The sequence below is a fragment of the Electrophorus electricus genome, chromosome 4, assembly GCF_013358815.1.
Source record: "Electrophorus electricus isolate fEleEle1 chromosome 4, fEleEle1.pri, whole genome shotgun sequence".
NCBI lineage: Eukaryota > Metazoa > Chordata > Actinopteri > Gymnotiformes > Gymnotidae > Electrophorus > Electrophorus electricus.
In genome coordinates this window covers 28,607,052-28,618,073 of record NC_049538.1, presented here as the reverse complement: position 1 = coordinate 28,618,073, position 11,022 = coordinate 28,607,052, and positions in this window count along the sequence as shown.

Genomic DNA, 11,022 nt, shown 5'->3' with positions numbered 1-11,022 from the left:
ATATAATAAAAGTTCCTGAAGGCAGTTAAAATTAGAGCTCATTCATGGGACCCTTCTCACAAATAATAAGAGATTAGTGAGGGTAGTTGCATTCAGAAAAGAACATTAACTGGAAAAACAGTCAATATTCTGCATGTATTTATGATCAGTATGTATCCAAGAGTCTATGAGAGACTTTGATTATATTATATTGGAGGTTATAGGCATTAGGCATTGATAAAATAAGTTAATATATTTAGAGCAACATTATTTGATTGGTTTTGGCAACAGATCAAACATTATTATTAATACAGCATCTATATTAATTGAAGATTATATTTATTTCAATTTATTTGAAAATAGGGATTGTAGACCAACACCATGAGCTAGAGTCACATTCTTATGTCATAGCAACAAAAAACCCAACTCCAATGTGAAACTGTTGTCTACATGTGGCACTTCTATTACAGTCAGCGCTGTGCAAGTGCATTGCACAGATTTTGTAACAGTTTGAGTAGTTTAAGTACTCAATACTCTGATTACTTAGTAACCACAAAAAGTTCTGGTATAAGTTCTTGTTTTATTTTCTTGTTACAACCTGTTATTTTTGTATATGTGTGTTGGTGCTGTACTTTCCACCAGCTGATGGCGGGCGTTCAGTTTGGAAGCAAGTAATATAGGGGTGGCCTGCTCTTTTTATTAAATCTCATTTTTTAAATTGTTTTTATAGCCAATGCAATCTGGAACAACCAATCAGAGAAGGCAGAGCATCCGACACACAGTGCCAACCTGAAACACACACATTCTAGAAAAAAAACACAGGATGTAATTGTGATGAAGCTGTGAGTGGATAAAACCATCCGCAATGCTCTGAAATCTGTCAATGTGGGGCTCATAAGCAGGGACATAAACTAGTACAAGGCCGCACGGCATACAGAATGCGCAGGGCGCTGAGGTAGACGAAGCAATGCAATGAGGAAACTAGAGTCACAGTTACAGCATAGTGGCTCTAGAACCCTGTGGGCTATGGACGATGACAGATTGCTAAAGCCCACCCTCCAGATTGTTAAGTGAGCACAAGTCTCTGGCTAACGAGCTGAACACTTTCTCTGCTTGCATCGAAGCTGCAGTGCTAAGAACACTAGCTGTACTCACAGCGCTAACAGAGCGACCAGCAGTGCACGCAAAGAACCTGTCAGAAGACAGCACTCCTTTACCATCATGGAGAGAAACTTGAGAAAACCTTTTAAGGGAGTGAACACCAAGAAGGTGGTGTTACCAGATGGGATCTGTGGTTGAGTTCTCAAAGCCTGTGTGGCCAAGCTGGCTTCAGTATTTTAAGGCCTTTTCAAACTCTCCCTGACACAGGGCATTGTTCCAGCGTGCTTCAAACAGTCCATCATCATTCCTGTCCCAAAGGAACCCCAGCCAGCCTACATCAATGACTATTGCCCAGTATCCATCACATCAATCATGATGAAGTGCTTTGAAAAGCTGGTCAAAGACTTCATCACCTCTTCAGTGCCAGACTCCAAAGACCCTCTATAGTTTGCATACCGCCACAACTGCTCCACAGATGTCATCATGCATCTGTTCCACACAACACTAACTCACCCCAGGGTTGTGTCCTAAGGTCCTTTCTGTAATCATCGTACACTTATGACTGCGTGGTCTCTTCCAACTCTACCACCATTGTCAAGTTTGATGATGACACTGCTTTGGTACGTCTGATCTCCGACCATGATAAGAGGGCCTACCTCGAGGAGATTAAACACCTGGAAAACAGGTGCCAGGATAATAATCTCCTTAACATCAGCAAGACAAAAGAGCTGATAGTTGGCTGTGGCAAGAAGAGGAGCTAGCACCCTGTCTGGATCAACTGCACTGCTGTGGAAAGAGTAGCCAGTATCTTGGAGTCGCAGGACCTGTCATGGTCTTGCCATATCAACTCCTTGGGGAAGGCTTGTCAGCATCTCTACAGCCTCTAAGGGACTTCACACTGCCCTCCAAGGTGCTGTCGAACATCTACACCTGCACCACTGAACACATCCTAAAGGGAAACATCACAGCCTGATTTGGGAAAAGCACCAAGTAGGACAGATGGCTTTCCAGAGGGTGGAGCTTCCCGACCTGCAGACCATCTACTCTAAGCAGTGCTGAACCAACGCCAGGAAGATTTTGAAGGACCCCAGCCATCCCAACAATGGGCTAGTCTCTCTGTTGACGTCAGGGAAGCACTTCTGCTCCGTTTTAAACACCAATATTTTACGGTTTTAAAACTAGCCCACATAAACTTTAACAATTAGGCTACATGCTTGATGGACTATTTTCGACGGAAACGTGAACATGTGAGCATCATTGAACTCACATGGCAAGATGAGAAATTAGCTTATCTCAGACAGAAAGTTCAGGCAAAGTAAAATTCTCAACAAAACAGTTAACTAATCAATGAAGAAAGCTCACAATAATAGCCTTTAACTTGGCTAACCTGTCGTATTTTCAGATCTTTGTAGTGGCCAGAGTGCTTGTTGGCCAAACGCTTAGCCAAGTTGCAGGTGTTGTCTGTTTTTTAGTGAAGGGATTAATAACACCCTTTGCATAGTAGTTTTGTTGTATCTATTGACTGGCTGTCTTCCTCAGCGAAAATATGGCCACACTTCACTCCTTGAGCTCGTTTATTTCCACAAGTTGCGGACGTGAGCTACCTAGGCGCTCCAGCCAGCTTACTTGCGTGTGTCAGAGTCACAGTAACATGGGCAATTTGATTCGCTTATCCAGAATACTGATTCAGTTCCTCATGCTATATTTAGTATTGAAAGCATCGAATGTTCCAGAATTTAATCATTTGCCACTCTAGGCTGGAGTGTTTTTAGAACAAAAAGCCATAACCGTATATTGGGGCAAAATACCTGGTGTGACCCAGGCAGAAACGTCGACTGCACATGCGGTTGAGGGCATCTGCCAATAGTCTTAATGACATCTCACATATGGACCAGGAAAAAAAAAACCTGAGCTAGGACACTGCGTTATGCAGATAGAGTGAGCATACCGTCGCCACAAAAACTCAAACTCTTAAGTTCTGCTAAAGAAGAATTGTTTTATTTCCTTTTCATGCATGAAGTTCCTTTTTTTTCCTCAAAGTAAATTTTGCTTTAGTTCTTTAGTAATAGTTACTGAATTTACTGCATTTCACATTTTTCATTAGAATATTATTTTCATCATTATATAAATTACATTAAGAAATATACCCAGTTTATAACCGAGTGTTCTCCACCAGCACAACAAATATTTAAAAATCCAGAATAACTTTATTACAGAGAATACATTCTCTGTAACAAGAAGCATTTCAGTGTTGAGAAGAAAAACTAACCTTTTAATTGCTTGTGCTAATCTTAAATACTCAAAATGTTTTGCAGAGGGGGAACCTTCTCACTATAACTGGCTTGCTAGAATTCTCTCCCCCATTGGCTGACATGATGATGTAGCTACATCAGATAGGCCTCGCATATTGGATCTAACCTCAGTGATGTCTGCGCTTTTTCCCTAGTCAGTGTTGACGCATATTGCTCTTAGATATATACTATGAGTTGGGTATGAGCTGGATCCAATTTCACCGGCCCTTTCTTGTGTTTTGGAATGTGTATAGCTCATCTTTCCCTGATTGTGATGGGCACAGCTCAGCATGTTCCTGATGCCCATTGCTTTTTATTCACACACACAGTTCAGTACACTTCTGGTGCCATCAGCTGTTTGTACTCACTCACGCACACACAGACATACACACACACACACACACACACACACACACACACACACACACACACACACACACACCTAAGCACACTCCTGGTGCCCACAGCTGTTTGTACTCACAAATACGCAGCTCGGTTTGGTGTCAAGTCACATTATGAAACACAGAAATAGACTGTTATAAATATGTACTATAAAAGTAGAAAAATGTATATTCAAATTATTATTCCACATTCATGCATGATCTGGATAATGCAAATTTAGTTTGTCCATATTTTCTGCATGTACTGTGTAACACATCATATACTGTACATGCAGCAGTTCTAGTAAACATTCACTTGAAGATTAGTGTAACATTGTAATCAGGACTGAGGCATGAGTGGTAAAAGAGAACAACCAAAACCATCACCCTAACTAGTCAGAAGAAATTCATTTAGAGGACATTGGTAATTGTCCCAAAGCAAAGTGCTGGACTTCAGCACCTGTGGGGTTTAAACAGTAAGGACATAATGGTAAGAACAGGTATGTGCAATGATCACTAATCTGGGGACTGAGAGTGGGGAAGTGATTGAGGTTGTGATTGCTGAATGGTGTGGTGTTTTGATTGGTTGTTGTCTGGGATGTAAACATTAGTAAATTTGTGTAGATGTGGGTGATATCTCTCTCTTTATTTTTTTTTTACAAATGCTTTTAAAATGCCAGCTTTGCCCTTCATGGCATAAGGGAAATCAGAGGTAAGGTAAACAGTGTTTGTCAAAGAAATGGAAAGGTATCGAACCTTGGGGATGATGATGATTCACTCTCAGTAACAAGCAATAAAGACAAAACATATGCCCTTTTCCCCCAACCTTCTATCTCACTTTATGTTGGAACATAAGTAAGAGCATATGTAAGAGCATATGTTTCCTTGAAACAACTTGCCACTGTTTCTGAACACCTCTCTACTCTCTTCATTGTGGAGAGTAATAATTGTGCTTTTTACAACTAGAATAGTTAATTAGAATAGTTAATTGTCTGAGTAAAGTACATGTATGCTCATCCATAATGCATATCTATGCCTAAATTCGTGTTGTCATTGCCATTTAGAAAAATAATTACTTTATTTCATCTTGAAACTGGTAGGTCCTTTATTTATTTATTTGTTTGTTTGTTTGTTTGTTTATTAAATAGTAGTGTTACAGTAAGTAACAACACACAGGTGACACAGCAAATAAGAGTCAACACAGGCAAGCTGCGTGGGGCGGGACACACAATCAAAACATAACACGTGCAACAGAAAAGCATAACATAAACAGAAAATCAGTGATGCAAATTCAGTTGTTATTCAGTAATTGAATTACTAATGGAGAAATTATTTTGAAACAGACTAATTGACTCTAATTTATTGAAAGTGGCCACAATTAAAGTTTCAAAACGAAATGTTTGAAATGTTCTTGAGCAATCCAATTCAATGTGCATAACAATTGTTGATTAAAATTTGTTGCACAAGCCAGTCATTAAATACTTGCAAGAAATCTTGCTATCCTAAGCCCTTGCATGAGCACTGATTCAAGCACTTATGTAATCACTGATAATAATGTGACCTCCTTATGAAGGTATAAGTCAGTTACTCCTGCTTTATCACATCAGATAGCGTCCCATCACCTGAATGGTGATGAACTAATTTCAATACGCATCAGTTATCAAAAATCACAGTTAAAAATTTTAATTTCACTGAGGTATTCAGAGTAGAGCCTATGCAATGATACATTTTAGTGACTATGGAATTTAAAAAGGTTTCACAAGAGGGGGAAAAAACAGCACTAGAAATGTGATTTCTCTATTAGAAAACATTACTGAACAATTACAATTTCACATCAGTTTCCTTAAGTCTAATGTAAAATTGGAATGTTTTGATTACATATCCAGATCTTCTAGATCTTCTTTCCCCATTTGGTGACCACCCTAGTCTGATGATCTCTGACTGAACTGTCTTTTTAGCCTTCTCTGACTTCCCAAACATACAAAAGATTTGTAAAAATCAGAGGTTATTGTGATTATTATATGTGTTGGTTATTATAAAATGTTATTTCATTTTTTGTATGTCATTGGCCTATTTCAAATGCATTATTATATTTTTCATGTGCTGCTTTTCTACACTTATAGAAAACTGCTTTCTGCCTTGTACAGGAAGACATGTCTGTGACTAAGCATTTCATTGTTTCTGGGCACCTGTGTCTTTCATGACAATAAAAGTAACTAATTATTCCAAATGAAAGCTGAACGTTAGGAAAAGTTGCTTTTATAACTAAGATGGCTGGTGAGAAGTGAATGCATCTGTATAAATGGTACAGATTTTTTAACAGCACTTAGAATAAAAGTCTCAGCATTAAAAAAGCCTCTTATGGAGAGGAAGGAGAAGGGAGGTTTTTTGTGACTAAACTCTATCCACTGATGTGAATCTCTATCCACTGGTGTGAATCTCTATCCACTGGTGTGTATAATGGAGACAGAGCAAAAATATTGCTCTGTCATTCAGTTAGAATTTTTAAAACTTTCTCTTTCAGTAGTAGTATCATACATGCCACAGTTTTTATATTGTTCAAAATGATGTTATAGTTATGATAACCCAACATCAGCTTTAAAACTTTTGTATATATGATTTTACCTCTCAGTTGAGCATGGCTGAGGTCTGACATTTTACAACATTTCAGCACTTTCAACACTTTCTGACAAGTTTTTAAACTGTAAATGTCAATACACCAAGACACCTATCACATTTGAGCCAGTTTCCTTAGAATGATATTTACTTCAGCTGCAAATTGCCTAAAAAGCATTCACTCACAAATGCACATTTTCCCCATGCACTTGCTGTTCAGACCCCTGGGTGAAACTTCATCCTATCTTTGGTCAAAGTAGTGATGCTCAGGAGCACTAGTTTTCACCAACATGACTAGATTGTTCCACATGACTGGAAAAAAAGGCTTCTGTGTCATCATCCTTCCTGCTGGGTTAATCACTGAATGTGATCTTATGGATCTAGACATGTTTTGATGCCACTTTCATGCTCAATTTCATTTTCTTGAGACCAGACCAACTGTAAGTAAATGCATAGCATACAATAAGGTAGAAAAACTAGCTAATCATGTAGAAGCATAATTATGAAAATTATGATTTTGTCTTTATTCTATTGATGGGAAGTGTACCTGTGCACCAAATTTCATTTTCCTGAAAATGAAACGTATAGCTTAAGTGTCCTTCAACTTTTCCCATCATAATTCCATGCAGGACCTTCCTTTTGTATACACAAAAAGTTACTGCTTGCAAGATGAGTTACTGTCAAAGGCTTGGTAAGGAGTGCACACATACAAATACAAAAGTCCAATATAATTTAGCCCTGTTATTCGAAAAGTTTGATAACTTGTATGGACCATCACACCCAAACAAGGCTTTGCTATTTCCACTAAACCATTTTGGAAGTGGTAATACAAACAAGCCTGCTGAGTTTTCATAACATAATGACTTGCCAGCTGCTGCATCAACATTTGGAATAAACAGAATAAACTAAATAATTATGAAAAGTATATTCATTGCCAGTGTATGTCATCATAAAGATAAAGGACACTGTTCTGCTAGCTAACTGAGAAACAACAAGAGACATTAATGGCAAATTTTAGAATTTAACTCAGTTTTTAACATCTCAGGACTTGTGAAGACCTTAGCAAGATCGTCAGCATCAGGAGAAAACAGGGTTAGACCCAGACTCTGGATTGCAGAACCAAACTCTTCAGCAGCAGGAGCCCCTGCAATACAGCATGTGTAAATAACATAGCAGGGAGACTCTAAGTACCCTAACTGAGTTAAATTAAGTATTTGGTTTTGTTTTCTTTTAAGTATAACTACTACTGTAATACTAATTTTTCATTTTAACCGCAAGATATGCATATGTATTGTATATTACAGTGTAGTTACAGTGTTGTCATAACACATTCAAATTTGCATGGTTTAGAGATGGTTTGTGAACATCTAAGTTTAATGGCCTCTGAAGAGTGTATGCCAGCAACACTCAGATTTGATTACTATGTTGCGTAGTTCTTTATGAAGTTCATGTGGCCTCATATTGAGATATTCATTTGCAATGAAGCAGCACTCTTTATGATCTTACAAGAGGAAGTGGAGAACTGACAAGGCAAATGTGCCTTATTACACTTATTCTTGTTTTGATATGTTCCTTAACCTTTTAGGCAAGGAAGCATCTTTTAAGATGAATGAAATCTCTGTTTCTGTTGTTTTGCATACTATATATCTGCATAATGTAAAATAATTGGTTTCTCTTTTTACCTACAAAAGGACTTTTTTCACGCAGAATTGGCTCATATCTATGTGTGCCTTGGCTGTGTGCATCAGAAAACTCTAGGGGGTAAACATAATCTTGCACAATGGCAGACATCAATTCACTGACAGAACAGAATCATGCCACTAAAATGAAGGGGGTCATATCAAAGCCTACACACCATCCAAGCAGAGCAGGAAAGCTTACACAGTAAGAGAAGAAGCCCAATACAGTAGGTTACTTTACCTTACCTCTAGGTTTCATATACAAAAAGTAACATAAGTCCCACAAAAGCAAGTACAGGCTTGAAAAAGTTCTCAGTAATGATTTAACTGTGCTCAGTCATAAATATCATCTGAGTCATTGCTGTGATTGTGACCAGACTGCACTTACCTGTTATAACAGTGAGGTTTTATATGCTTCGAGCAGCAAACATGTTATTTATATTGCAGGCTTGAAGAAGAACGTGTATATATTAAAATAACGGCGCTTCAGTCATTTATACATACTGCCATATAATCTTATGAGATATATACCCATATATGCAGTGGTTGAACTGTAAAAAAAATTCAGAGCTCGGTTTCAGAGCACCTTAGGGGTGAGGTTGGGGGGATTCGAGGATGGGTCAAGGAGTGAGATTTTGGGCATTTAGGGACAGATGGAGGGGCATTTAAGGACATATGTCTGAATCTGACCAGTTGGCAGTTGCACACTCTGTATTGGAATTCACCCCTTACTTTTTGCATTCTAAATTAATGTTAACATTCTGCCCTGATCATGATTTGGTTTGAATAACTTGTGAATAGATAGAATAAAAATATTGATAATGGACATATATAATATGTGATATAACACAAGCTATAACAAAATGTATCAAAAGAGGATGCAAAGGTGGGGTGGCAGTTTTACAAGATGGATGTCCCTTTTTTATCAGGGGGATGACATCCTTCACAAGCCCCCTCAAATCAAGCCCTGTGTACATGCAATATGCAATAATCTTGTAAGCTGTCGTGTTGAAAAAATGGTAATTAGAGCACACTATCAATACTTAATGTTGGCTAACTGTAGCATTTTTCTCTGTCACACATGAGTCCCACACAGCTTTCTCTGTTGATAGATTACAACAGCATACAATGACATGAACACTTTCGCCATTATATAATAAAATATTTCAAAACAACATTTGTATTTATGCCAATTTATAATTCTCTGTAGTACCTATATTATCAATAATATCTCTTTTGCAACTTTGGCTGAGTTTATTTAAAGAAACACAAACAGAGTTATAGCAATAGAGCCATTGTTTTGTGATTATAAGATAATCACAAAACAAGGTCTACAAGCCTTGACCAACACTTCTCCAGCCAACTAAAGCACTAGCTATGGGACACAATCTCCATTGTTGCAAGTGCATCTTCCAATGTAAAATATATATATTCTGATTGGCTTGCTGGAGAGCATATTAGCAGAAAGTGTTTAGACCCCCAGCAGTCCTGAATTTAAAGTTACCGCTGTCAGAAGCTAAAGCAAGACCAGGGAGACAAACATTAGGAAGTGGTGAACTGGAGTCCATAAACTCTTAACACCTTCACTCAGACCAGTAACACTCGATCCAATCCACTTTCCCTACAAAATTCCAGTAGCAGGAGGTGCGACTGCTGATGTGGCTGTTGATCTGTTGTTCATATGCCGTACCACCAGTATTGGCTTGCGTTAACAGATTCAAGTATCACTGAATCTGCAGCAATACAAGAATTACATTTGCTGAGAGCATGTATGAAAAAAGTTGAATGAAAGAATGAAAGAAGTTGTTTCAGGAGGACATGAACATTATTCATGAACTTGATGGAAACTGCTAAAATCAGCTATTACCATGATTGACTGCTGCTGTGCCCCCAGTATGCTGTGTCAAATATGTTAACCACTGGCCTAGCTTCAATTAGAGAGGTTAGGGTTCTGGACTAACAGCTATTTAGCCTGGAAGTACAAAAAGTTTGGTTTTTGTTTGTTTGTTTGTTTTTTTGTTTGTTTGGTTTTTTACAGATGTGAAATATACATATTATTATAGGCCAAGTGTCAATATCATATGATCATCTTCCCATAATCGACTGAGTATTCATAATATAGTGGAACTGAACTGTTATGAATAAATATCTGGAATATTTTAAATTTTGGAAGTAATGGGGAGGGGAGGGATAACCTAGAGCAGTTTGGAAAAGACCATTTTTTCCCCTTTGCATTTCCATATGTCATTGCCTGTCTCTCTGTGAATTGTCCTCAGTAAGTCAGCATATGCCAGAGACTTGGGGATGGTTGTTCTCAGAAATCAATGCAGTGGAATTATGCTTCACTATTTAGTCGGAATAAAGGGGCAAGTAGCAGAGGGGGTCTGGTAAGCAATGGGGGGGGGGGTCCCCCAAATTTTGAAAAGAGCCTCCCCCATTTCTTGCAGAATTTTGCACTATGCAACTATGGGGGATGGGAGTGGGGGTTGGTGAGAGTAATAATTCCATTGCCCCTTGGTTGCCTAGCAATACTGGCATCCTAGACTGCATCCTCTTAGCTTTGCTTTGATATATTCCTTAACCGTCAGAATGGAACAGAACTATTCTAACATCTGGATGAGATTTTGTCTTTGTTGTTTTGCAAACTCTACAAACACTCACCCTTTAGAATGGCTGCACGTGCACTTTTCTTTTCTTTTTTCTTTTTTTTTGATAAGTTGTTCTATTCCGTGTCTTTTTTGTATCACTGTGCTTTTGTGCTTCATAAAGAAATAAGTAGAAAGATAAGAGTGATTTAATTGCTGTAGTGTGTTTTATGTAGGTGATGTGACTGGTGATGGGGCTATTAATCTGTTGTTCATATGCTGTACCACCTGTATTTAATTTCCTTCACGTATTACCTGCGAGCCTTTTATAGCTGTCTGACACTGACATCTAGTGATTATGTGGACGACAGCCCACTGCAAGACAGTGAAA